At 35.3% G+C, this 27,930-nt stretch overlaps 1 pseudogene; it reads left to right on the top strand.

The window, feature by feature from the left end:
* Positions 1–58: 58 nt before the first annotated feature.
* On the top strand, positions 59–27,857 carry LOC113296102 (annotated as a pseudogene).
* Positions 27,858–27,930: the final 73 nt, after the last annotated feature.

Consider the following 27,930-nt stretch of genomic DNA (forward strand, 5'->3'; position numbering starts at 1 on the left):
GTTAATGAATTTGAAAGTTACATGACCAAACGGTTTCAAATTGTGATAATTCAATGACATGTGGCCTATGTCAGGAATGGAAGGATGGCAAGCTGCGGCATTTCAGATATCAGGGGACAAGGCTTACTTCTTTGGTTGTGGAAGGCATGGATAGCTCCCTCTAATGCATTATTATTATTTTATTATTTTCCTGACTAGCGAAGGTAAAATTTTATAAAAGGCCTACCAGAGGTAAGCCAGAGACAAGCTCATAAAAACATACAAGGCCCTAAAAAGCCACTCAAAAAAGCTAAAGAGAAACAACCCAAAGACTTAACACCCAAACACTAGGTTAAGAAAAAAGAGTTCCAATTAGCTATGACGTAATCTAAGGAGGCGCCTCTTAATTTGATTGAGTTTCTGGCTTTCTGCACCAATATAACACCTGGAGTTTAACCTTTTTTTATGATAGAATTAACTGTGACTGTCTCATTCTCAAAGATTAAAGCATTCCTAGATTTCCATGTCGACCAACAAATGGCAGCTGGAATCAAAGGCCAGAGCTTCTTATCGATCGGGTGAATTTGACTGCACTTCCAACTCTTTATGAGCTCCCTCTAATGCTTGAACCTCCCTTTCGTTTACATTTGTTTCTTCGGTATTATCTCCACACGATTGTACCTAGAAAAATCCTCATATAGACAGTTGGCACATACATCTCTAAATTCATATATTGTTCATTTTGTTGCGTCAACCATAATTGATTCTTTTAGGTCTAACGCACTCTCATTATAAATTTATAGACTTAAATCCTTATATATCATATCTCGTTTATATTTTCAATTAATTGTTACAAATACATGTTGTGCGTAAAATTACAATAATGTGAACAAAAATAAAGACCGGCAAGTTTTACATGTTTATCTGTGTATAAATGAATTCATTTGACAGTTTTATATGGATCATGCTTAGTAATGTAAAAGATGGAGTTGATCCGCATACAAAAAATACAGTGAAGTGTTAATGAATCAATGAGCCGTGTAATCATCTTAATTACAAATTTGCATATTGGGATGACTGAGGAAATTGAAAATTAGCCAAATGAACAGGTATTCTGATGATGGGAGAAGGTGCATCACGGTTTATCTTATTCTTTTTCGGCTGATATGTTCTACTTATTTATGTTTAAGTTCCAATTATGACCTAGACTTAAGTTGGCATCAGCTGGAGAGAGGATATATCAAGATCCATGTATCAGTTCAGGTGGATTACTGGATTCCATTCATCTGCTTCCCTAGAAACATGCCCATTCTAGTCACTTTTGTAAGGGAGTCATCTTAGGCCTTGGGTATCTCTCTTATTTCATTTCTAACAAATATTTCTAACAAGTTTATTTGGTATAATGTAATTTTTTTTTTTTTTTTGAGTTTTTTCAACTCACGTTCTCCCTTTAAGATGAATGAGATTAGAATGCCAAAAGTTTTTTTTTTTTTTGGTCAATCAACATATTTCAATTCATTCAAATCAAAATACAGATTACATGATCCCTTACAAGAATAACAAAAAAATCAAAATACAAGATGATTAAACCCCTAATACAATTAAAGATACCAATTACAAGTATATCGCGAAGAGAAAGAGCCATAAACCGTAAAGATACCCGATTTTTATGTAGTAGGGTAAAAAGATGGTATTATCCGGAATCAATTCCGACCATTTAATCTGATTTTCTTCTTCTTTGATAAGAGATGCTCCTAAAAGAAAGGAGTATTTTGCCCTTACTCTTGTATACCCAAACGATCTCGGATTCCCTAAATCTCTTATATTAAAAATTGATTCAAAGCAATACCGTGTTGGATGATTGATGTTTCTGAATCGAGAATAACAAGCCACAATCCAGCCATGAAGATCTGAAAAAATCGCCCGTAAAGCGAAGAGACAATCGTCCAAAATGACGAAGAAAAATCACCCCAAATGGCCAAGAAATATGCCGAAAGACATCAAAACAATAAAAAACATATTGTATTTGATTAACTAATAGCTAAAACTTAAAAAAAGAAAAGAAATCTTTCCCGAATCTGGTCCAAAAGGATCAAATCTTAGCAAGAGGTTGATGAAAGTTTGGGTTTTTTTTTTCTTTTTCTTTTGGTGAGAGAAAGAGTTTTTTTTTTCATCTCCAGTTCTCCCTTTAAGATGAATGAGATTAGAATGCCAAAAGTTTTTTTTTGGTCAATCAACATATTTCAAATCATTCAAATCAAAATACAGATTATATGATCGCTTACAAGAATAGCAAAAACATCAAAATACAAGATGATTAAACCCCTAATACAATTAAAGATACCAATTACAAGTATATCGCGAAGAGAAAGAGCCATAAACCGTAAAGATACCCGATTTTTGTGTATGTAGTAGGGTAAAATGATGGTATTATCCGGAATCAATTCCGACCATTTAATCTGATTTTCTTCTTCTTTGATAAGAGATGATCCTAAAAGAAAGGAGTACTTTGCCCTTAATCTTGTATACCCAAACGATATCGGATTCCCTAAATCTCTTATATTAAAAATAGATTCAAAGCGATACCGTGTTGGATGATTGATATTTCTGAATCGAGAATAGCAAGCCACAATCCAGCCATGAAGATCTGAAAAAATCGCCCGTAAAGCGAAGAGACAATCGTCCAAAATGACGAAGAAAAATCGCCCAAATGGCCAAAAAATATGCCGAAAGACATCAAAATAAAAAACATGTTTTATTTGATTAACTAATAGCTAAAACTTAAAAAAGAAAAGAAATCCTGTCCGAATCTGGTCCAAAAGGACCAAATCTTAGCAAGAGGTTGATGAAAGTTTGGTTTTTTTTTTTCTTTTTCTTTTGGTGAGAGAAAGAGTTTTTTTTTTTCATCTCCCGTTCTCCCTTTAAGATGAATGAGATTAGAATGCCAAAAGTTTTCTTTTTCTTTTTTTTTTTTTTGGTCAATCAACATATTTCAATTCATTCAAATCAAAATACAGATTATATGATCGCTTACAAGAATAACAAAAGCATCAAAATACAAGATGATTAAACCCCTAATACAATTAAAGATACCTACAATTATATCGCGAAGAGAAAGAGCCATAAACCGTAAAGATACCCGATTTTTGTTTATGTAGTAGGATAAAATGATGGTATTATCCGGAATCAATTCCGACCATTTAATCTGATTTTCTTCTTCTTTGATAAGAGATGCTCCTAAAAGAAAGGAGTTTGATTATAACCATCTGGGGTTAGCCCAGAGTTTGATTCTCAAGTAGGAGGTCAGCGGTTCGAGTTTCCGCTCAAACATTGGAGATCTCGTGTAATCCAACTTATTGTGGGGAAAGGGGCCGAGTTTTCTCAATGGGAGTAAGCCGGTGGCTACGCTGCCAGGGGCAGGACGGGCCTATGCCTAGTTTCAAAAAGAAAAAGAAAAAAATTTATCTAATCTGATTGGTCCCTAACAACGGCCATCACTAACTTATTGTGGGGAAAGGGGCCGAGTTTACTCAGTGGGGAGTAAGCCGGTGGCTACGATCCCAGTGGCAGGACGGGCCTATGCTTAGTTTCAATCTTTTTTATTTATTTATCTAATCTGATTGGTCCCTAACAACGGCCATCACTAATATTTGAGAGACATGTAGTGGCACGGACAGCTAATATATATTGATGCATCTAGATGGGTGAAAAAGCGAACACCTATATAAAATTTATATTCGTTGCCAATGCAATATGGTGCCTAACATAAAAATCATTTTCATGCTTCAAAAAATAAAAATAAAAATCATTTTAATAAAATATATAAAATTGAAAAAACCGCCAAATTTCACATGTATTTCTAGTTTTCTACCTATGAACTAAATCATTGGATTGTTTTGTATGGGAAACTATACTCTTTGATACCAAAATTAATTAGGACACCTAGAGTTAGATAGACGAATGATTATTTGTAAATTCAACAATTTATAAACAAAAACCCAACACTTAAGGTTTAAAGTGGGAGTTATCAGTTATGTACCTCTTATCCGATAATTCATTTTCACTTGGCTCCCCAAGACATTAACTGCAATGTCGTTCTGAAAGTGCTGGACCTGTAATCTTTTTTTATTCATTTCATTTATATGTTCCAACTGTTACCTACAAATATCCGAGAGCCTAAAACTACAATTGTATGAACAAAGATGAGGCTAAGTAACAAGTTTTGCATATGTTGACTTGTCTATAAATAGATTCATTTGATTGTTCTGAATGGTTACTTGGCTAGGGAAAAGATAAACTATACTCTATGTGAAACTAATCAGCCTACAAGAATTACATTTAGGTGTTTTGCAAACAAATTACACGTTGGGTTGCCGGAGGAGATTTCCTTTTTTTCGATAAACAAACGCCGATATATTAAGAAGAAGCCAAGGTTACAAAGTTTAAGATAGGAATTTAGGTCCTTCTTAGACCATCAAAAAAACAGTGCCTTCACATCACACACACGAAAATTTGTAGAAAAATTGAAGCCACAAAGAAATCTTGCTTCTTTTACTAGTCAATCTAAGGAAAGCAATAAAGATCTACTCCTAAAGTGAAAACACACAAAAGTTAAGGCATTTCTTAATATTGTTTTGTTATCTCCAGTGAGGCTGAAAGTGATCATCTCCATTAATCGGTAAAACAAGATTTTTGTAGTCGTTCGAGAAAAGACAGGAATAGATCTCCAGTTCCTTAATCCATAGGAGTGCATGCAGAAATGCTTTACTTCTGCATCTAGGGTGTGGATGCCCATCTTGGCAATTACTTAATGATATACTGCTCCTTAATGGAAAGTTCTTATCTCGCCGACTCGCCATGTACCCTTCAGGGAATTATTTTTAATGAACGTATTTTTTGACTTGTTGTATTTTTGGTCTGATATAAGGTTGTGAACTGCACTCAATAGCGAGGAGCTTTGGTTCAATAGCTGCACAAGCTAGAACTTCATCGGACGAAAAAACAGGTTTTGTGTTTGTGAATTGTCGTGTAACTGGAACAGGTCCACTCTATGTGGGTCGTGCCATGGGTCAATACTCGAGGATTGTTTACTCCTTCACATACTTTGATGATATCGTGGCACCAGGTGGTTGGGATGATTGGGACCATTCGAGCAACAAAAACAAGTACGTATAAAAATATAAATTTCCAATTACTGTGAGGTTTTGTTAGAGCATAGCTCGGTTGAACCCACCAAGCGTTGGTATGTCAAGTTTGGTTGTCATATTTTAGTGAGCCAAAAGTCATTTAAGAGTCGCTTGATTATGTGCTAGAGTCAACTTCGTATAGGTTAGCTTGAAAGTATTAGGATATGAGACATTACAAGTATTGCGAAGACTTGAAGAAGTGAAGAAGTAAGGAGTTACAAAGACAACATCATCCTTCCACTTGAGGTTAGTGATATTTGACTTGAACTATTTCATTCCCTAAGGTATCTTTCAAGTCATGCATATTGAAAACAAAACTGCGAAGCATGAATGATTATACTCTAGTTAGACATAGTATTAAGGAATACAATATGAGGTTTATTGCTTAACCATTAAACTTTTTAGATAAGACATCGACATAACCATTAAACTTATTATGTATGGGTATAAGGTGAAGATTTCATCCTAGGAAACAATGTTTTATATTTGTTTTAAGGAAGTAAATTCATGAACTTGTTTTGTGAATCGAAAGAGAAATCGTCAGGCATTATTGGTATTGTTATTCATTGCATATCTTTTGAACTACCAATATGTGTGATTAGTATAACCACTCATGACTTGTGTATGTTATTGGTAAAACTATTCACAAAGGCCCGACTTTTGTATTGGTATGACTTTTATTAGTGAAATCGATCTTAAGTAATCACCTGAGATGGTATGATCGATTTAGTGTTATTGGTACGACCGACTCTGGGTAAAGGGGAACCAATCCTAGTAAGAGGTGCAACCTATCACAAATGGGAATCGATCCGTGTATGAGGTGCAACAATTTTTTAGTAGAAAGGGGAACCGATCCCATGGACATGTGCAACACGTTTTTAGGCAAAGGGGAACCGATCCTATGGACATGTCAGTAAGTACAAGTTAGATACCATATATATGTGGGGAACCGATCCTAGTACCTAGTAAACCGTATTTTGGTAACTGGTGTGACTATGCAAAGTACTCACGTGGAGGTAAAAACGAAACTTGTTTTGGTAGAAACGTGAAACCCATGTTTGGTGATTGAGTGTTCTTGATCAATCACGTAGTTCTTGAAAGTCAGATGAACCAATTCTAAACTTGTTTGTAAGTGTGGAAAATCAGTTTCAAGATTTTAAGTATGAAAGAGGACTTACAAAGTAAGGATGTCGACATACTTTGAACATGTGCAGTAACGCTTATCTTTAATTGTTCAAAGTTATTCCTTAATAGCTAAAGGAAGAAAATCCCGGATCAAATAAAATAAATTGAGAATCTTTTATTTAAGGTTTTTAATTTTATTTTTGGAAAATGATTAATTAGTAATGTGTATTTTCTAGTTGGAGATTTTCTAAGAGATTTTCGGTCATTATTTGGACAAAGCATTTCCAGGAATTATGGAAACCGAATCTGGAATATATTGCATATCTTGAGAATATTTTCGTTTTTGCAAATTCCTTGGTGTCCAAACTTCCTTGGTCTATAGATATCAAAGTTTGCATTTCGAGCAAACTAATCCTTAGAGACAGCAAAACTATCTCAGTTGTGCTGCTACTGGTGAAGCCGCCTATTCGGAGAGGAGAGTAACCTAATTAGGCGAAATCTCTTATGGACGCTCAGTTTAAACACTTCTTTGGGACTGATAAGCTCTATTAGTACCGTTGATGGGAAACTAGATAATTGAGGTTTATCTTTTGTTTTCGATTAATTTGATTGACTAACGGTGGTTGAACTTTGATTATACCTAGTTTGTTTACGCTTGAGAATCTTCTCTTCTGATATAAGATTTACTCAAACTAGGTCGAAGTTTCGACGGGGATCTTTAGACTATTTGTAGATTTAAAGACGTCTTGTGATAATCCATTGTTAACAGACTCTGTTCTGTGCGTGATTGATCACAAGATATTCAAGTTGATTGTACGCAGGTGTTTATTGAAGATCTAAGAAGATTTGAAGACAAAAAAGACTTTGAAGATTTCTGATTTAGGTTCATAATCTTTGGTGTGCACAATACTTGTTTCGGTAAAAGAGGATCCAACTATAATCGGTTTATCCTTGTGGTAGATTAGATTCATTAGTTGTGTAGATCAGCATCAATACAATTCTTTGTGATTAAAAGTATTGATTGCAAAATCTTAACAATTACTTTGGAAGTTGATAATAAGATAGATCTAAGAACCCGACAAAGGAGTTTATTGAGATAAACAGAAGAGCCTTTTGTCGAAATCACATCACTTGGTTGAAAAGAGTTGATACCAAACAGATTTGTTGTTCCTTTACTGTTTGGAATACGAAGCAAAGTAATTTTTCCAAGTACGTGACTTATTACAAGTCGGGGGCGTGGGAATACCGACGGAACTAGGTGAACTATAGGTTTAGTTGCTTGGTCTCAACTATACGAAGTTGGTTTGATTTTGTATAGCGGCTTAATCTTGAGAGTATTCAATTCTAGACAAGGTACTGGGGTTTTTCTGCATTTGAAGTTTCCTCGTTAACAAAATCTTACTGTGTCATTTACTTTTATTTTCCGCAATTATAATTGTGGTTATTATAATTTAAAGTAAATTAGACAAACGTTAATTCCTATTTACCTGATAAGTATGTTAGAGCATAGCTCGGTTGAACCCACCAAGCGTTGGTATGTCAAGTTTGGTTGTCATATTTTAGTAAGCCAAAACTTATTTTAAGAGTCGCTTGATTATGTACTAGAGTCAACTTCGTATAAGTTATCTTGAAAGTATTAGGATATGCAACATTACAAGTCTTACGAAGACTTGAAGAAGTGAAGAAGTGAAGAAGCTACAACGACAACATCATCCTTCCACTTGAGGTTAGTGATATTTGACTTGAACTGTTTCATTCCCTAACGTATCTTTCAAGTCGTGCATATTGAAAACAAAATTGCGAAGCATAAATGATTATACTTTAGTTATACGTAGTATTAAGGAATACAATACGAGGTTTATTGCTTAACCATTAAACTTTGTAGATAAGACATCGACATAATCGTTTGAATGCTATTGTGGTTATGTATGGGTATAAGGTGAAGATTTCATCCTAGGAAACAATGTTTTACATTTGTTTTAAAGAAGTAAATTCATGAACTTGTTTTGTGAACCGAAAGAGAAATCGCCATGCATTATTGGTATTGTTATTCATTGCATATCTTTTGAACTACCAAAATGTGTCATTAGTATAACCGCTCATGACTTGTTTATGTTCTTGGTAAAACTATTCACAAAGGCATGGCTTTTTTATTGGTATGATTTTTATCAGTGAAACCGATCGTAAGTAATCACCTGAGATGGTATGATCGATTTAGTGTTATTGGTATGACCGACTCTGGGTAAAAGGGAACCGATCCTAATAAGAGGTGCAACCTATCACAAAGGTAATCGATCCTTGTATGAGGTGCAACAAGTTTTTAGCAGAAAGGGGAACCAATCCTATGGACATGTGCAACACGTTTTCAGGCATAGGGGAACCGATCCTATGGACATGTGCAGCAAGTACAAGTTAGATACCATATATATGTGGGGAACCGATCCTAGTACCTAGTCAACCGAAGTTTGGTAACTAGCGTGACTATGCAAAGTACTCACATGGAGGTAGAACCGAAACTTGTTTTGGTAGAACCATGAAACCCGTGTTTGGTGATTGAGTGTTCTTGATCAATCACGTAGTTCTTGAAAGTCAGATGAACCAATTCTAAACTTGTTTGGAAGTGTGGCAAATCGGTTTCAAGATTGTAAGTATGAAAGAGGATTTACAAAGTAAGGATGTCGACATACTTTGAACATGTGCAGTAACACTTATCTTTAATTGTTCAAAGTTATTCCTTAATAGCTAAAGGAAGAAAATCCCGGATCGAATAAAATAAATTGAGAATCTTTTATTTAAGGTTTTTAATTTTATTTTTGGAAAATGAAAATTAGTAATGTGTATTTGCTAGTTGGAAATTTTCTAAGAGATTTCCGGTCATTATTTGGACAAAGCATTTCCAGGAATTATGGAATCGAATCTGGAATATATTGCATATCTTGAGAGTATTTTCGGTTTTGGAAATTTCTTGGTGTTAGAGCATTGCTCGGTTGAACCCACTAACGTTGGTATGTCAAGTTAGTTGTCAATTTTAGTTGCCAAAATGGATTCTTGATTTAGCATACTAAAGATAGTTTCGGACTAGATTAGGTCTAAGAAGAATCGAAGCTTTCCTTAAAGGATGAAGATTGAAGACTACAAGAAGACATCAACAAGTACTTCATCAACAAAGGTATGTGATTGATTTCATTTGGATTCTTGTTCAATTCTACCTTTCTAATCTATCGAGATAAATGCTCACTCTATGGAAAACGTACATTTATGTATATATACTTGAGGTTATTTGATTCATGACTTTGGTGACAATAACCTTTATCCCTATATAGGATCTCAAGTTACAGTGAATGAGCTTACGAATTCAACGAGCCAAGAATCACTCAATTCCGAGATATAACGATGAAGTTATGAGTGATTTATTAAAGTAATAATTATAAGTGTTGCTGTAATTGTTACAGTTCGTTAGTAGGAAACAATCCATGGACTGTTTGTAACGGTTCACGGACTTGGGCCCAATTACGTAACTAAAAGGCATTTTTGGTCAAGTTGGTGATGTTTCCTTATCTAGGCAAGATGGCTATTAATCCAAACATATTTGATTACCATATTAAAGTGTTTGTGATAACTTTTAATTCCTGCCTAAGTTAAAATGTGATTTATTCACATAAATACAATATTTGCTAATTAATTATTTATTTAATTATTTTGGCAATAATTGTAACTTAGGAAAGACTCCCAAAATTAGGAGAGTCTTGAAAAAGGAAAATAATTATGCTTAGCTTTGAAGCTACCTTTCACTATAAATAAAGTTTCATGAATGCTACACGTTTTCATCCCCTTTGGAAAATTTGTGTAAGCTTCATAAGGTTGTTTTCCATGTCTTCTGTTCTTCGTGAACAAGAGTGAGATAAAAGTCTTTGTATTTGGGATCACAAAGCCGAGTTGGATTTAATCTTCGTGATTGATTATACAACTTGTAATCTAGGTTTTTCACCTCTTGTCTATTCTAAGGTTTTCTCTTCTGATATAAAACCATTCAAGAGTTGTTGATCATAAACCCTAGGTTTTGATAGATTTCAGTTTTCGATCGTATACCAACACTTGTTAGTCGAAATCGGAAGCTAGAAAGAAAAACTTCGATTAAGGTATCTCGTAAAAAACCTTAAGAAGTTTTAAACAAGATATCTCTAGATTTATTCTAGTTGTTCTTGTTGTAGAATCATTAGGTTTCTCTTCCTTTATTGAAATCTACAAGTTTGTTTTGATATTACTTTTACCTAGTAATTGTTCTTATCAAAATAAACACAAGATTTCCAAAACCTTGATTTATATCTAAAGGGAAATCAAATCGGTGTTTTTTGCAAACAAAAGATTGAATCGTATCAATCATGTTGTTGTATCTTCTAAAGAGAGCCTTGGGTACTGCTGGAAGATTTACGAGAAGAATTCCTAAAGACAATCGGTGTTGTGCTAGGAGTTTTATTAGTGCTGAAGCAGGTATTACATCTAGTCCGAATAGGTAGTAGGAAATTGGTGTAACAGCTTATAATCAGTGTGTGTTTATTCTGGACTAGGTCCCGGGGTTTTTCTGCATTTGCAGTTTCCTCGTTAACAAAATTTCTGGTGTCTGTGTTATTTATTTTCCGCATTATATTTGTTTATATAATTGAAACATCACAGGTTGTGCGTAAGTTCAATCAATTGTGAATCCGACCTTTGGGTTGTTGATAAAATTGATTGACACTTGGATATTGGTTTTTGACACCGTCCAAGTTATTTCTTATATTCAACCGGGCTCGCAAATTCCTATTTTCTTTGATTGCGGATTGAATTGAGAAATTGAGATGTAACTCTTTGATATACTTTTATCAAGATTGAGTCTGACTGTCTAGTTGATTCTCTTGAAAGTATATCGGAGTCAGTCCATACAGATTACCAAACGAATTATTGGGTGTGGTTGTTAGACCCCCGCTTTTTCACTTGTTGTCCAAACTTCCTTGGTCTATAAATATGAAAGTTTGCATTTCGAGCAAACTAATCCTCAGAGACAGCAAAAACTATCTCAGTTATGCTGCTGCTGGTGAAATCGCCTATTCAGAGAGGAGAGTAACCTAATTAGGAGAAATCTCTTACGACCGCTCAGTTTAAAGACTTCTTTGGAATTGAGAAGCTCTATTAGTATTGTTGATAGGAAACTAGATAATTTCGGTTTATCTTTTGTTTTCGATTGATTTGATTGACTAACAGTGGTTGAACTTTGATTGCACCTAGTTTGTTTATGCTTTAGAATCTTCTTTTCGGATATAAGATTCACTCAAACAAGATCGAAGTTTCGACGGGGATCTTTAGACTGTTTGTAGATCTAAAGACTTCTTGTGATAATCCATTGTTAACAGACTCCGTTTTGTGCGTGATTGATCACAATAGATTCAAGTTGATTATGTGAAGGTGTTTATTGAAGATCTAAGAAGATTTGAAGACAAAGAAAACTTTGAAGATTTCTGATTTGGGTTCATAATCTTTGGTGTGCACAATAATTGTTTCGGTAAAAGAGGATCCAACTATAATCGATTTATCCTTGTGGTAGATTAGATTGATTAGTTGTATAGATCGACATCAATAAAATTCTTTGTGATTAAAAGTATTGATTGCAAAATCTTAACAATTACTTTGGTAGTTGATAATAAGATATATCTAAGAACCTGACAAAGGAGTTTATTGAGATAAATTGAAGAGATTTTTGTCGAACTCACATAAGTTGGTTGAAAAGGGTTGATACCAAACAAATTTGTTGTTCCTTTACTGTTTGGAATACGAACCAAAGGAATAGTTCCAAGTACGTGACTTATTACAGGTCGGAGGCGTGGGAATACAGACGGAACTAGGTGAACTATAAGTTTAGTTGCTTGGTCTCAACTATACGAAGTTAGTTTGATTTTCTATAGCGGCTTAATTCTGAGAGTATTCAATTATGGATAAGCTCTCGGGGTTTTTCTGCATTTTCGGTTTCCTCGTTAACAAAATCTTGCTGCGTCATTTACTTTTATTTTTCGCAGTTATAATTGTTGTTATTATAATTTAAAGTAAATTACACAAACGTTAATTCCTATTTACTTGATAAGTAATCCTATTGTGTTTGGTTAAGTCCGGACCTTTTATCAAGTAAACATACTTCGTTGTTTTATTGTCTCGATCTTGTATCCATAGACGATTACACGAAGTGTGAACCGATTAGTTGTATTTTCTTGACTCAGTCCATAGAGAGTCACTTTCAGAGAAAGGACTTATAGGTGGAAAAGTTTTAGTTTGAGGTATATTTGGGCACCCTCGTATTTTCAATTGGTATCAGAGCAGGCAAACACGAAAAGATCTAACAATCTGTGTTTGGTGCGATCCATCCTATAAGAATGAACTCGAGTTCTCATGAATCGAATTCAGTTAACGTACTGCTAAGATTTAATGGGACAAATTACCCATTATGGAAGTCTGCTATGAAAGCTTTTCTTCAACCCCGATATTTTAATACTTGGTTATTAATCGAAGACGGATATCAACAACAGATGGATTATTCAGAAACAGAGTTCAAACGTTTAGCGTGTTATACTCATGAAGAAAGGATTCTTGCAGAGCAGAATGCTGATGGTTTGAATGTCATTATACATGCAGTTAGTCATGATCTTTTACACCATGTGCTGACTTGTAGAACTTCTAAAGAAGCATGTGATATTCTTGAGACTGTATTCGAGGGAGATGATTCTGAAAAAGAAGCTAGACTTCTTTCCCTTTCATCTGAATGAGAACGCCTCAAACTGGATGATAACGATACTTTCGAGGAGTTTAACTCTAAACTTTCTGAGATTGTTAATGCATCTTTTTTTCTTGGAAAGGCTATACCTGAAAAGGAAATAGTATGCAAAATTCTCAGATCGTTACCATCCAGATACGAATCTAAGAAACATGCCATAATAGACAGAAATGATCTTTCTATACTTTCCCGAAGCTCTCTTATAGGGAAGTTAAAGATCTTTGATAGAGAAACTCTACTGAAGAATCAAACTGAGAAACGTTTCCAAGAGGACAAGGTACCTGTTGAAAAAGAGCTTGACTCAACTATTGTGCTTCTAGCGCAACGAATTAAGGACATCTTATCTTTTGATAAATATGTTCATGATACATTATCGCTTTGCCATAAAAAGGGTAATGATGAAGTACAATGCTTCAAGTGTCGTAGATTCGGACATATGGAAAAACATTATCCCAGCAGAAGAACTCAGAAGTGCAACAAGGCGTATGTCTCCACTCTTGATGATATTCCGGAGGAAGAATCCAATGAAGAAATATCTGATTGTAATGTACTTCTTGCCAACTCTAACAATTATGAATCCTGTGAGTCTAATAAACTCCTAGAGAAGCTTGAGTTGGAAATTAATTAAAATAAAAGGTTAAGCCTGGTTCTTGAAAAACTTTTGAAATTCCTTCAGATACGTACGGTAAAATCTGAACAAGAAAAATTGGGTGAAAAAACAAGAGAATCAGAAACTAGTTTTTTAGATAACTTGATAAGTTCTTCATGTGAAAGAAATAATCACACTACAATCTTCCTTGGAAATAAAATTATCAAAGCACTTCGCAAGGGGATAAAGAAGATTGGTAAGTTTATGAGATCAAAAAGGGAAATTGCAAACTCTTGCAATTACAAGAGAAAGAAAGAACAAAAGGAAACACGACCTATTGTGTTTATAAGCCATCCTAAGGATGTCGTTGTTAACTATGGTGAGAATAATTCTCACCTCAACACACATTGATTGTGTTGAAGTATGCATCCTCACTTGTTGCCCAAAATTCTGATTGTGAGGAAGCATAAATCTGGGCAAGTTGTTCATGACTGTTTCTTTAGTGAAAAAATAATAAAAATCTTTTATTTTTGGGAAAGATATTTTCGGTTTACATAAACCAAATTATTCCTTGATTTTCTCCCATCTTATATACCTTCTTCCTGTCCGAAAGAAGACTATTTTATTTCAATGGTGAAATCGGTAAAAGAAGGATCATCTCTTGATGATTTAGCACTTTGTGCATCAGTTATGACTGTAACTCATGATATCTCTCTTCATGATAACTCTCAAGATTCTCTAAGGAAACATATTCTTACTGTTAAAGGTTGCATTAGATATCATGAGCTGATGATAAAGGATTCAAAAGAAGTACTAGCTAATCTTCGTTTTCAACTGTTTGAGATGAACAAATTATCTACTGAAAAAGGAAGTGCTCAGAAGAATTTGAATCCAATTTTTGAAAGCAATCTTCACAAGAACTGAGAAGAGAATGATAGACTCCAATTTTTGATTTCTTTCAATGATTGTATTAAGTATATTATGAATAAAACTATCTTATTATAAATAAAATTATTTGATTTATAATTTTTCTTGTGATAGTTTTTGATTTACATAGTCTGTGCTTGAATGATTTATATTACTGCTATGTATGTTTATGGGATGTTTGATTTTGGTTTTCTAACCTTGATATTCAATCTCATAATGTTGTGAACTCTTATGGTTTGGGTGACTTTTTGGATTAACAGGATTAAGTTCTAGCCCATGTTGGTAGGCTTTATCAAAGGATCATGAGGGGTTCTAATAGAAACAATATGTGAAAAAGTCACAATTGTTGAATCGTTTGGTTTAGCATAAAAGCATATGCGTTTCAGGGTTTTCAACTTTTGCTTGCAATAGTTAAAAACAGGTTTTCAACCTTTCTCTGGTAAAGGTTGGTAGTTGTTATTCATTTGTTTTGCATAAGGATGACAACATAATGATATTATGATATCAATTCTCCATAGAAGAAGATGCAAACATATTGGAGAAGTGGATGCGAAATTTGAGGTAACAATCTTGTTATTTAATTGTTTTCCTGTTTAAGAAAAGCCTGATTTTATTTCATATATTAATTTCTTTTGCTTAACAAAATTTCGGTACAATTGATGTTTTATTCCATTATTTGTGTATGGATGTGTGTGTGATTCAATTGGTTCCGATTAAGTAAAACTATTGTTATCTTGCTTTATTGCGTGTTATCAATCGTTTAGGCTTACAAAATTTCGGTGGAATTGTGGTGTTTTAATGTCTATGTTGTTTCAATTGCTTCCGGTTGAGGTGAATAATTATGCAAGTTGATTTATTTGGTTTGTATAAATTGTTTATGGCTTAACGAAAGAAAAGGTTTACGGGATGAATTGTTTAGTCCAATTCGATTTCGGATAAGAGAAACTAAGTTAATTTTGATCTTAGTTAATCTTATCAAAGTGGAGGTTTCGGTTTTTCAAGTCTAATCGAATGCCTTAACAAGAAATGCTAGTAAAACTAACCTAGTACTTGTCTTGTTTAAAATTTAAAGGTCTAAGTTATATGGATAATTAGAACCTGATGAGAAAAATAAAGTTATCTTTATTTTGGTCTTATCGAACAAGCGATTGTATTTGTACAATCGGTTTAGCAAAGGAACTAAGGTGCTTAGTCGATTTTTTGTTTGCTAAACTATTAGGGGAATTGCTTTGGGCAATTGTTTTCTTGGTAACATATTAAAATAAAATTACTTTGTAGTTTCGGTTTTGATATTGGTTATCAAAAATGGTGTGTGGAACCCTCGTGCTTAACTTTATAGGTTGCAAGTCTATTAAGATTTGTAAGATCCTTTCGGTTTGTCCTTTATTTTTTCGTTTCTTTGTCATTTTGTGAAAAAAAGTGGGAGAAATATATGGAGTAAACAAGTGATACTGGTATTGATTTATATTGATTGGTATCACTAAGGGAAAGGACATTGGTGCTTAAACATTTATCTAACGAAAGAGTAAAAGCATAGACTAAGGGGGAGTAGCATATCATATGATACTTGTAGTTATATGGACTACAAAGGAATAAAAAAGACGTGCGGATTGATAAAATCTACATATCTTACCTTTAGGGGAAGTATTGGCTTTGTTATTATAATGTCAACATCGGCATTTAAGGATTGAATGTATACAGGTTATTGTGTTGTTGAATTAGGGAATCAAGCATATGTGTAATGAATTCTTGTAATTTGTTTATCCATATGATGTAAGAGTTTTGTCACTAAAATTGAAAAAGGGGGAGATTGTTAGAGCATAGCTCGGTTGAACCCACCAAGCACTGGTATGTCAAGTTTGGTTGTCATGTTTTAGTGAGCCAAAACTCATTTTAAGATTCGCTTGATTATGTAATAGAGTCAGCTTCGTATAGGTTATCTTGAAAATATTAGGGACATTACAAGAATTGCAAAGACTTGAAGAAGTGAAGAAGTAAGAAGCTACAACGACAACATCATCCTTCCACTTGAGGTTAGTGATATTTGACTTGAACTGTTTCATTCCCTAACGTATCTTTCAAGTCGTGCATATTGAAAACAAAAATGCGAAGCATGAATGATTATACTCTAGTTAGACATAGTATTAAGGAATACAATACGAGGTTTATTGCTTAACCATTAAAATTTGTAGATAAGACATCGACATAATCATTTGAATGCTATTGTGATTATGTATGGGTATAAGGTGAAGATTTCATCCTATGAAACAATGTTTTACGTTTGTCTTAAGGAAGTAAATTCATGAACGTGTTTTGTGAATCGAAAGAGAAATCGTCAGGCATTATTGGTATTGTTATTCATTGCATATCTTTTGAACTACCAATATGTGTGATTAGTATAACCACTCATGACTTGTTTATGTTCTTGGTAAAACTATTCACAAAGGCGTGACTTTTGTATTGGTATGACTTTTATTAGTGAAACCGATCTTGAGTAATCACCTGAGATGGTATGGTCGATTTAGTGTTATTGGTATGACCGACTATGGGTAAAGGGGAATCGATCCTAGTAATAGGTGCAACCTATCACAAAGGGGAATCGATCCTTGTATGAGGTGCAACAAGTTTTTAGCAGAAAGGGGAACCGATCCTATGGACATGTGCAACACGTTTTTAGGCAAAGGGGAATCGATCCTATGGACATGTGCAACAAGTACAAGTTAGATACCATATATATGTGGGGAACCGATCCTAGTACCTAGTCAACCGAGTTTTGGTAACTGGTGTGACTATGCAAAATACTCACGTGGAGGTAGAACCGAAACTTGTTTTGGTAGAACCGTGAAACCCATGTTTGGTGATTGAGTTTTCTTGATCAATCACGTATTTCTTGAAAGTCAGGTGAACTAATTCTAAACTTGTTTGGAAGTGTGGAAAATCGGTTTCAAGATTGTAAGTATGAAAGAGGACTTACAAAGTAAGGATGTCGACATACTTTGAACATGTGCAGTAACGCTTATCTTTAATTGTTCAAAGTTATTCCTTAATAGCTAAAGGAAGAAAATCCCGAATCAAATAAAATAAATTGAGAATCTTTTATTTAAGGTTCTTAATTTTATTTTTGGAAAATGGAAATTAGTATTGTGTATTTGCTAGTTGGAGAATTTCTAAGAGATTTTCGGTCATTATTTGGCAAAGAATTTCCAGGAATTATGGAAACCGAATCTGGAATATATTGCATTTCTTGAGAATATTTTCGGTTTTGGAAATTCCTTGGTGTCCAAACTTCCTTGGTCTATAAATATGAAAGTTTGCATTTCGAGCAAACTAATCCTCAGAGACAGCAAAAACTATCTCAGTTGTGCTGCTACTAGTGAAATCGCCTATTCGGAGAGGAAAGTAACCTAATCAGGCGAAATCTCTTACAGCCGCTGGTGTGGTTTTAAAAGAACCTACAACTTAGACCTGCAAGTATACAGGGTCAGTTGTAGTGAGTGAGGTAAGAAGGGGTTTGTCCTCAGGGACTTGGTGTGTGTAGTTGAATCTATGGTTTTAACTACAACTGATTTCAGAACAAGAAGTAACACACATAAGGGGTTTTGTTTGCCGATACGGCTAGATGTTGGTTATGTAACACAAAATAGAAAACAAGAATGCATATTAAAGGGCACTAGGGCAGTCGAATCCACCACATAATCTCAGCTAAGTCAGTTCAGTTTCAATAATGTTCTTGTCCCTTTTTATGGACACCGGACAAGATGCAAGTCTGTCGTTTATCCAGGGTCTCAATGGATGGATTAATATCAACTAAGCCAACTAACTAATCCCTAGTATTATCTGTCTTCTCACAGTACGACTAATCACAGATCAATTTGATAACTTATATAATTAAACCTTTCCTAAGATGGATATTCTAATCGCAATTAGGGTATCTTTCCAAAGCACTAACTGTCTTTTCAGGGCACAATTAGTCAAGGGATCAATAATAGACAATGAAGCATGAATTGCAGAACATTCATCACAGAAGTATTCTAACTACACTGGATGCATGACATACACTGTGAAAGTAAAATGATGAAGAGCTCAGATTATATTTATCTTAAACAAGTAAAGCACAACAAGAACAATATCAGAAACATGAATCAAACTTAGCAGTAAATTAATGGTTTCATCTCAACCCTAGCAAAAGTAATTAGAACATGATGAACACAATATACTACTACAACTTGGTGCACCGGCTAATCCGGGCATATCCAATCTCACACCCAAGACGTCAATTTATACATATAACAACTTTCCCCCCAAAACCCCTAAAACAGTGAAATTAGGGTTTACCAAAAATTGAAATTAAGTTTTACCTAATCACTGAAAACACTTGAGAGCTTTGACCCATGCTTCCTCCTCGTCTTCTCCTGCTTTTCCCATGTTGTGATTACAACTCTATTCCGACCTAATTTATCAATTTCACCTCTAGGGTTCCTGACATGAGTGAGGCGTGAAATTGAGAGATTAGGATGCCATAGAGTTGGTGAAAGTGGTAATAATGATGGGGGTAGTGATGGGTTAGTGATTTGAGAGCTCGAGGTGGCGTAAGGTGGTGGTGATGGCAGAGTTTTCTCTGCAGACGGTGAGGGAGAAGATGGAGTCGATAGAATTAGAGAAGGGTGCGTTTGTTTTGTAGGTGTTAGGTGTTGTAGTGTTGAGCGGTTGTAGCAAATTCGATGTCCAGCGAAGATGATACGTTGGATGATCACATCTGGATTGAATCGAACGGCTAAGATGAAACAAGCTTGCAACGACCATTGGATGCGTGATACAACAATTCTGACGGTTTAGATTGGAGTTAGGTACTATGATGTTTGACAGGAGCTTCAAGATTTGATGCTCGGTGATGAGGCGAACGTTGGATGATGTGATGGATCCAATCTGAAGGCTCTCATGGAAATGGGTTTGGGGCGACCGTTGGATGTGATATACATCAAAACTGACGGTCCAAGATGGATATTGGAAATGGATTTGGGTAAGGGTTTTGGGCCTTGGGTATGCCAAGCCCATATCTTCTTTAAGGACAATTCTTCCTTTTCAAGCCCACTTCTAGTTGATCCGGCTCTTGCAAACATCATTCTTCGCTGCCTTTCTGCGGGAGTATTTGCCGTTTCTTTTCTCTTTTTCGCTCCGTGAGTTAACCAGGCTTTATTTAGTACCTAAAAATGTAAAATTAATTGAGAAAAGTATTTATTCTTGAAAACAACGAAAACACAGAATATGGGATAAAATGGAGCGTTAGTGCACAAATGATGAGTTAAATGCCAATAAAAAGGTGCAAATATATACAATATTTGGCACTCATCAAATACCCCGAAACCTGAATTTTACTTGTCCTCAAGTAAAACAAAACTAAGTATATCCTACCTATACCACTGTCGCTGGTCTCTCGATTGCATTTAGCGAATGCAATAAGCCTTTTAAACCACTAAGTGTCCCTAGTGGACGAGTTGAAGTCTCGTGAAGGTTTGCTTAGAACGTACCTACAAAGTTCTAGGACAAAATATAAGCTCAGATTCCATGAAATGTGGCATGTGCAAGACAGTTTAAGCTCACAGCAAAATGGAGATGTCAATCTAGCTATCAAAGGCACAATCCTAGCACTGATAACAAATAAAGACATGTGATAAGAGTGTAAAGTGTATCTACACATGTGTAAAGAAAGATCGGATGTTATGACTACTAATCACCAAGAGATAGTTTCTCAGGCTAAGAACCGAGGTCGAAATCTAGCTAGCTGTCCGGACTTTACGAGAATTGTGAATGAGTTGGAGGTATTTCACAATTACTCGCGTTGTACATCAATGGCATACACCCTTCCTTTCTTATAACACAAAAACACAAAAGATGACTCTTATTTACATTGACTACTCTCTTTTATTTTTGGAACAAGAGAGGATGGAATTGATAAATACTTGATTTTTTTTTATTTTATTTTTTTGAAAAAGATATATACAACATGGTAACTCTTTTGATACATAAGCAAAAAGAAACAAAAAATTACATGACACTTTGCAAGAGGCAGCCCTTTTTGATGCACCCAGTTAAATTCGATGGTTGTCTTTCTTAATGTATCTCCACCTTCTATCCCAATCAACCAAAGAACAAGCTAGTCAAGTTTCGTTCAGTATTCTAAAGTGATTGGCAATCGTGACTTCCGATAGAACACCTCAAGGGTGAGGCTATACATGTATTGGTAGATCGTGCGCGTGCAAGTTTCTTATCACTATGTGAATTGTGCTAGAATCAGGGTGTCTAAATATCTTGACTAAGAATCCTTATGTTTACATACATGCACAAGAGTCAACATTTCAAGGTAAATGAGCTCCATTTTTATGTTTTTTTCAATTTTTCATTTTTTTTTTCAAAAAGAAACATTTCTATTTTTCGATTATAGCATGTTATCAAAGTATCTACTTTTCACCCCCAAACCTAAACTAAACATTGTCCTCAATGTTTCAAAAGATAAACATGATTATAACACATACCATGAGAACGATGCTAAGTGTAGAAAAATGAAAGAGATTACCGGATATTGGCGAAAGCAAGTTCTGAACTCCATTATTCAAGGCAAAACCCAACAGTAACTCAACTGAATTCACATTGGGTTAGCACAATACATACAAGAAACATATGATTCCACTAAACATTACCTACCAGATTATATACAAACAATTCACTATATACATACAGTCTAAAGAGTTGAGGATCAGCCCAAAAGACAAAGTGTTGAAACATAGACAGTTTCAAAACACTAAAATTGGACTGAAATGGGAGCGAGAGTGAACAACCGAATGAATCACCCCTAAACCTGAATTTTTCAACAGATTTATTTTTAAGCACAAAATCTAGTAATTTTGGGGTTTCGGGATTCACCAGGTCTAACTCAAAATGGACTTTTTGCGGGATAGGCAAAGAAATGTATTCCAATTGTGGCTCCTTAAAAGTATTGTATTTTGATGCAAAATAGTCCAAAAGGACTTGGGAGGCACACAGTTCCAATCCTAGGTTGGGAATTTTCAGAAAAGTTGGTTTAAAAGTTTTGTTACAAACCAAATCTAGGTTGGGTGGAATAATCTCGATATGCGATTTAGGTAAGAAAGTTGGTACTTCTAAGTTATTTTCATGGATAAGATCAATAGTACCAACACATACTTCCTCTAAATCAGAAATTGGTAAATCATGCTCACATTCATCGAACAAAACATCAAGACCTAAATCGGTATCATGATTGTCCGTAGTACTCAAATCAACATCGGAAGAAATAACATTTTGTGACTTAGGCAAGGAATCAGACATATCAAATTTGTTTTCATGCATATTAACATTAGTGTCTACAGAAGATTCAATTATTCTTATGTCATGCTCATCTTCGAAGAACAATTGTACAAGTACCATATCAATATCAAAATCATATGATTTGCTGTGAGTATTAGAAGAAACAACATTCATGAAGGTCGAGGGCGAGAAGCCATATGTCATTGAACCAAAAGGTTCCACAATATTTTCATGTTCTTCTAACATAACATCATTATCATCATAATCTTCATAATCATCATCATGGTAACATGCATATTGGTCCTCATTAACAGTGGTGGTGTCATTAGTCGATTCATGTTCCTCTAAATTAGGTTCATATTCAACATCATTTACATGGATGGGACTAGACACTTCATTAGGGACAACATACATTTCCTCATGAATTTCCTCCTTTTGTAGGTGAAGCAAAATCTGACCTAAATATGCCTGAATTCGTGATGTAGATCTAGCAAAGTTTTGCTCACTGAGTCTGAAAGCTTCTGTGGTGGGGTCTAAATTCATGGGAGTACAAAATTCTTCATGTTCAAATTGTGGTGAATGGTACATGCGTGCATGGTCATTAGGGTTTATAAAAGATTGATCGCAACCCTCAAAGGATTGATTATGGTCCCAATGACTACCAGCCTCACAATTTGTGGGCATTTCATAATTTGGATTTTCATGGGATTCTCTAAATTGCCTATAATCATGCAAAATATAGAAATATTTATCAGGGTGGTCTAAACCACCACATAAGGTACATGCATAGATTTCAGGTCGTCTATGTGAACTAGATGCTATAGATTTCTCATGTGTTTGCATTTCTAAAGCAGTGATCCGAGCCTCTAACTGATTCACAAGTGACGAATGTGTGAGTTGGATATTGTCTAGATGTTCATTTTCACTCAATGGTGGATGATACATGTGTGAATAGTCATTAGGGTTTGCATATTGAGGTTCATGACCTACAGAAGGTCCATAATAATAATCCCTATAACTATTGACATCATGGTCTGTGGGAGGCTCATAAGGTGAATCTTGCCCGTAAGCTTCTCTAAGAGTTTTGTTTCCATCCCCAGAAGTAGACCAAAATCCAGACATGTTATGTTTATCATACAATCACACAATTCAAAAAGAGAAATAAGGCTCACACTTTTTAGTTATGGGTTTCAAAATTTTGGTTTTAGACTTTAAAGGTAAAGCCTATTTGGGAATTTTTGGTTTAACTGGGTTTTAAAATTTGGTTTCAAAATGGGAGCAAAATTTTGGTTTAAATGGAAGCAATTTGTGGTTTTAAAGAGGGAGAAAACTTTTGGTTATTTGAATGAGAGAAAACTTTTGGTTTTAAAATTGGGAGCAAGCCCACATTGGTGGAGCAAGAATTTGGTTTTGAGTTGGGAGAAAATTTTGGTTTTGTTGTTAGAAGCAAGCCCACATTGGTGGGAGAATTGTGCAGCCCAAAAGGAAGTTTTGAACAGGCCCAACTATTGGGTTGGAAGTTGGTTTGGGCTCACAAATTTGAATCCCAACAGAAGTTTTTGAAATTGGAAACTTGATAGATTTTCAAAGATTTTAAGCCCACTGTTCTCAAAGTTCCAAAGTTGTTGTTTTGAGTACAAGGCCCAGTTAATGTTCAAAGTTATAAACCCACAGTCCAATTAAAATTACAAGCCCAAAAGTCCAAAAACACAAGCCCACTGTTGGGTTTAAAATAATATTACAAGCCCAGAAAAAATATAAACCTAACAGACAATAAAGAAGGCCCAGTTGGGCTTTGCTAATGGGTTCAGGCTTACTTGTTTTTGGAGGGAAGCACAGTTGGGCTTTTATCCCCTTTTCTTTTGTTGCACAAACCAGTTGGGATTTGGTTCACAGCAGCAACAACACCAGCAGCAGCACATCCAAGAGCAGCAGCAGCACCACCAGCTCCACAGCACCACAACAGCAGCAAAATTTGCAAGTTCAGTGAAATGAAATGAGATGCACAACAAGAAGGCAGAGATTATGTGAATGCAGGAGGCAGTAAGATTAATTGAAAGATGCAAGTCATGATGCAGAACAGTATGCAAAGATAAATGCAAGAACAATATGCAGTGAAGATGCAAAATGCAAATGCTACTAGAGCAGAGAAGATGCAGATGAATAGATGCAAGAAAATGATGCAGTGAAGACTGCAAGATGATATAATGCAAATAAGATGCAAGAAACAGCAATACAAGGGAATGTACAGCAAGAACAGGACAGTAAAGATCAAGATCAAGAGCAAACAATGAGCAAAGAGTATGAGATGCAGGTGCAGCTACAGATGAGAAACTAAAATGCAGTTACAGGAAAAACAGCAAATATGCTTACACTAAATGAACAGTAAGTTAGCTAAGATGTAAGTAAATAGAAACTAAAATGAACAGCAAGGAAAACAGAAAACAGCAAAGCAAGATACACAAAGCTTCAACCACACAGCAGCCAAGTCCCCGGCAGCGACACTTAGACCTGGTGACTTGGTGTAAGAAGCTACAACTTAGACCTGCAAGTATACAGGGTTGTTGTAAATAGGTGGAGTAAGAAAGGGTTTGTCCTCAGGGACTTGGTGTGTGTAGTTGAATCTATGGTTTTAACTACAACTGATTTCAGAACAAGAAGTAACACAAATAGGGGGTTTTGTTTGCCGATACGGCTAGATGTTGGTTATGTAACACAAAATAGAAAATAAGAATGCATATTAAAAGGCACTAGGGCAGTCGAATCCACCACATAATCTCAACTAATTCAGTTCAATTTCAATAATGTTCTTGTCCCTTTTTATGGACACCGGACAAGATGCAAGTCTGCCGTTTATCTAGGGTCTCAATGGATGGATTAATATCAACTAAGCCAACTAACTAATCCCTAGTATTAGCTGTCTTCTCATAGTACAACTAATCACATATCAATTTGATAACTTAGATAATTAAACCTTTCCTAAGATTGATATTCTAATCGTAATTAGGGTATCTTTCCAAAGCACTAACTGTCTTTTCAGGGCACAATTAGTCAAGGGATCAATAACAGACAATGAAGCATGAATTGCAACACATTCATCACAGAAGTATTCTAAATACAATGGATGCATGACATACACTGTGAAAGTAAAATGATGAAGAGCTCAGATTATATTTATCCTAAACAAGTAAAGCACAACAAGAAAAATATCAGAAACATGAATCAAACTTAGCAGTAAATTAATGGTTTCATCTCAACCCTAGCAAAAGTAATTAGAACATGATGAACACAATATACTACTACAGCTTGGTGCACCGGATAATCCGGGCATATCCAATCTCACACCCAAGACGTCAATTTATACATATAACAACTTTCCCCCCAAAACCCCTAAAACAGTGAAATTAGGGTTTACCAAAAATTGAAATTAAGTTTTACCTAATCACTGAAAACACTTGAGAGCTTTGACCCATGCTTCCTCCTCGTCTTCTCCTGCTTTTCCCATGTTGTGATTACAACTCGATTCCGACCTAATTTATCAATTTCACCTCTAGGGTTCCTGACATGGGTGAGGCGTGAAATTGAGAGATTAGGAGGCCATAGAGTTGGTGAAAGTGGTAATAATGATGGGGGTAGTGATGGGTTAGTGATTTGAGAGCTCGAGGTGGCGTAAGGTGGTGGTGATGGCAGAGTTTTCTCTGCAGACGGTGAGGGAGAAGATGTAGTCGATAGAATTGGAGAAGGGTGCGTTTGTTTTGTAGGTGTTAGGTGTTGTAGTGTTGAGCGGTTGTAGCAAATTCGATGTCCAGCGAAGATGATACGTTGGATGATCACATCTGGATTGAATCGAACGGCTAAGATGAAACAAGCTTGCAGCGACCATTGGATGCGTGATACAACAATTCTGACGGCTTAGATTGGAGTTAGGTACTATGATGTTTGACAGGAGCTTCAAGATTTGATGCTCGGTGATGAGGCGAACGTTGGATGATGTGATGGATCCAATCTGACGGCTCTCATGAAAATGAGTTTGGGGCGACCGTTGGATGTGATATACATCAAAACTGACGGTCCAAGATGGATATTGGAAATGGATTTGGGTAAGGGTTTTGGGCCTTGGGTATGCCAAGCCCATATCTTCTTTAAGGACAATTCTTCCTCTTCAAGCCCACTTCTAGTTGATCCGGCTCTTGCAAACATTATTCTTCGCTGCCTTTCTGCGGGAGTCTTTGCCGTTTCTTTACTCTTTTCGCCCTGTGAGTTAACCAGGCTTTATTTAGTACCTAAAAATGCAAAATTAATTGAGAAAAGTATTTATTCTTGAAAACAACGAAAACACAGAATATGGGATAAAATGGAGTGTTAGTGCACAAATGATGAGTTAAATGCCAATAAAAAGGTGCAAATATATACAATATTTGGCACTCATCAGCCGCTCAGTTTAAAGACTTCTTTGGGATTGAGAAGCTCTATTAGTACCGTTGGTGGGAAACTAGATAATTGCGGTTTATCTTTTGTTTTCGATTGATTTGATTGACTAACGGTGGTTGAACTTTGATTGCACCTAGTTTGTTTATGCTTGAGAATCTTCTCTTCTGATATAAGATTCACTCAAACTAGATCGAAGTTTCGACGAGGATCTTTAGACTGTTTGTAGATCTAAAGACGTCTTGTGATAATCCATTGTTAACAGAATCCGTTATGTGCATGATTGATTACAAGAGATTCAAGTTGATTGTGTGCAGGTGTTTATTGGAGATCTAAGAAGACTTTGAAGATTTCTGATTTGGATTCATAATCTTTGGTGTGCACAATACTTGTTTCGATAAAAGAGGATCCAACTATAATCGATTTATCCTTGTGGTAGATTAGATTGATTACTTGTATAGATCGGCAATAATACAATTCAATGTGATTAAAAGTATTGATTTCAAAATGTTAACAATTACTTTGGTAGTTGATAATAAGATAGATCTAAGAACCTGACAAAGGAGTTTATTGAGATAAACAAAAGAGCCTTTTGTCGAACTCACATCACTTGGTTGAAAAGAGTTGATACCAAACATATTTGTTGTTCCTTTACTATTTGGAATACGAACCAAAGGAATTGTTCCAAGTACGTGACTTATTATAGGTCGGAGGCGTGTGAATACAAACGGAACTAGGTGAACTATAGGTTTAGTTGCTTGGTCTCAACTATATGAAGTTGGTTGGATTTTGTATAGCGGCTTAATCCTGAGAGTATTCAATTTTGGACAAGGTCCCGGGGTTTTTCTGCATTTGCGGTTTCCTCGTTAACAAAATCTTGTTGTGTCATTTACTTTTATTTTCCGCAATTATAATTGTTGTTATTATAATTTAAAGTAAACTACACAAACGTTAATTCCTATTTACTTGATAAGTAATCCTATTGTGTTTGGTTAAGTCCGAACCTTTTATCAAGTAAACATACTTCGTTGTTGCATTGTCTCGATCTTGTATCCATAGTCAATCACACAAGTTATCTTGTTGTCGTATTGTCTCGATCTCGTACCCATAGACGATCACACGAAGTGTGATCCGATTTGTTGTATTGTCTCGACTTAGTCCATAGACAATCACTTTCGGAAAAAGGACTTATAGATGGAAAAGTTTTAAATTGAGGTATATTTGGGTATCCTCGTCTTTTCATGTTTCAAGAGGACACTATGAGATACTAGATCTGCTTAATATGGATATATATGTTTTCTTTTGATGATTATAATTGAGTTGTGTGTTTTCTTAACTGGTGTAGGACATCGTTTTTCGAGGTGTACAAGAGATGGGGACCAGGAGCTAATGCAGTGAGAGGAGTATCTTGGGCAAGAGAACTGGACTATGAAAAACCCATCCCTTCATTTCCAAGAGCTTCGTCAATGGAAGGCCCTGGATAGCTCCCTCTGATGCTTGAACCTCTCTTTCGTATATATTTGTTTCTTCGGTGTTATTAGAAATTCACAAAATTGTACCTAGAGAAATTCTCA

This window comes from Papaver somniferum, chromosome 7, assembly GCF_003573695.1.
Source record: "Papaver somniferum cultivar HN1 chromosome 7, ASM357369v1, whole genome shotgun sequence".
NCBI classification, from domain to species: domain Eukaryota; kingdom Viridiplantae; phylum Streptophyta; class Magnoliopsida; order Ranunculales; family Papaveraceae; genus Papaver; species Papaver somniferum.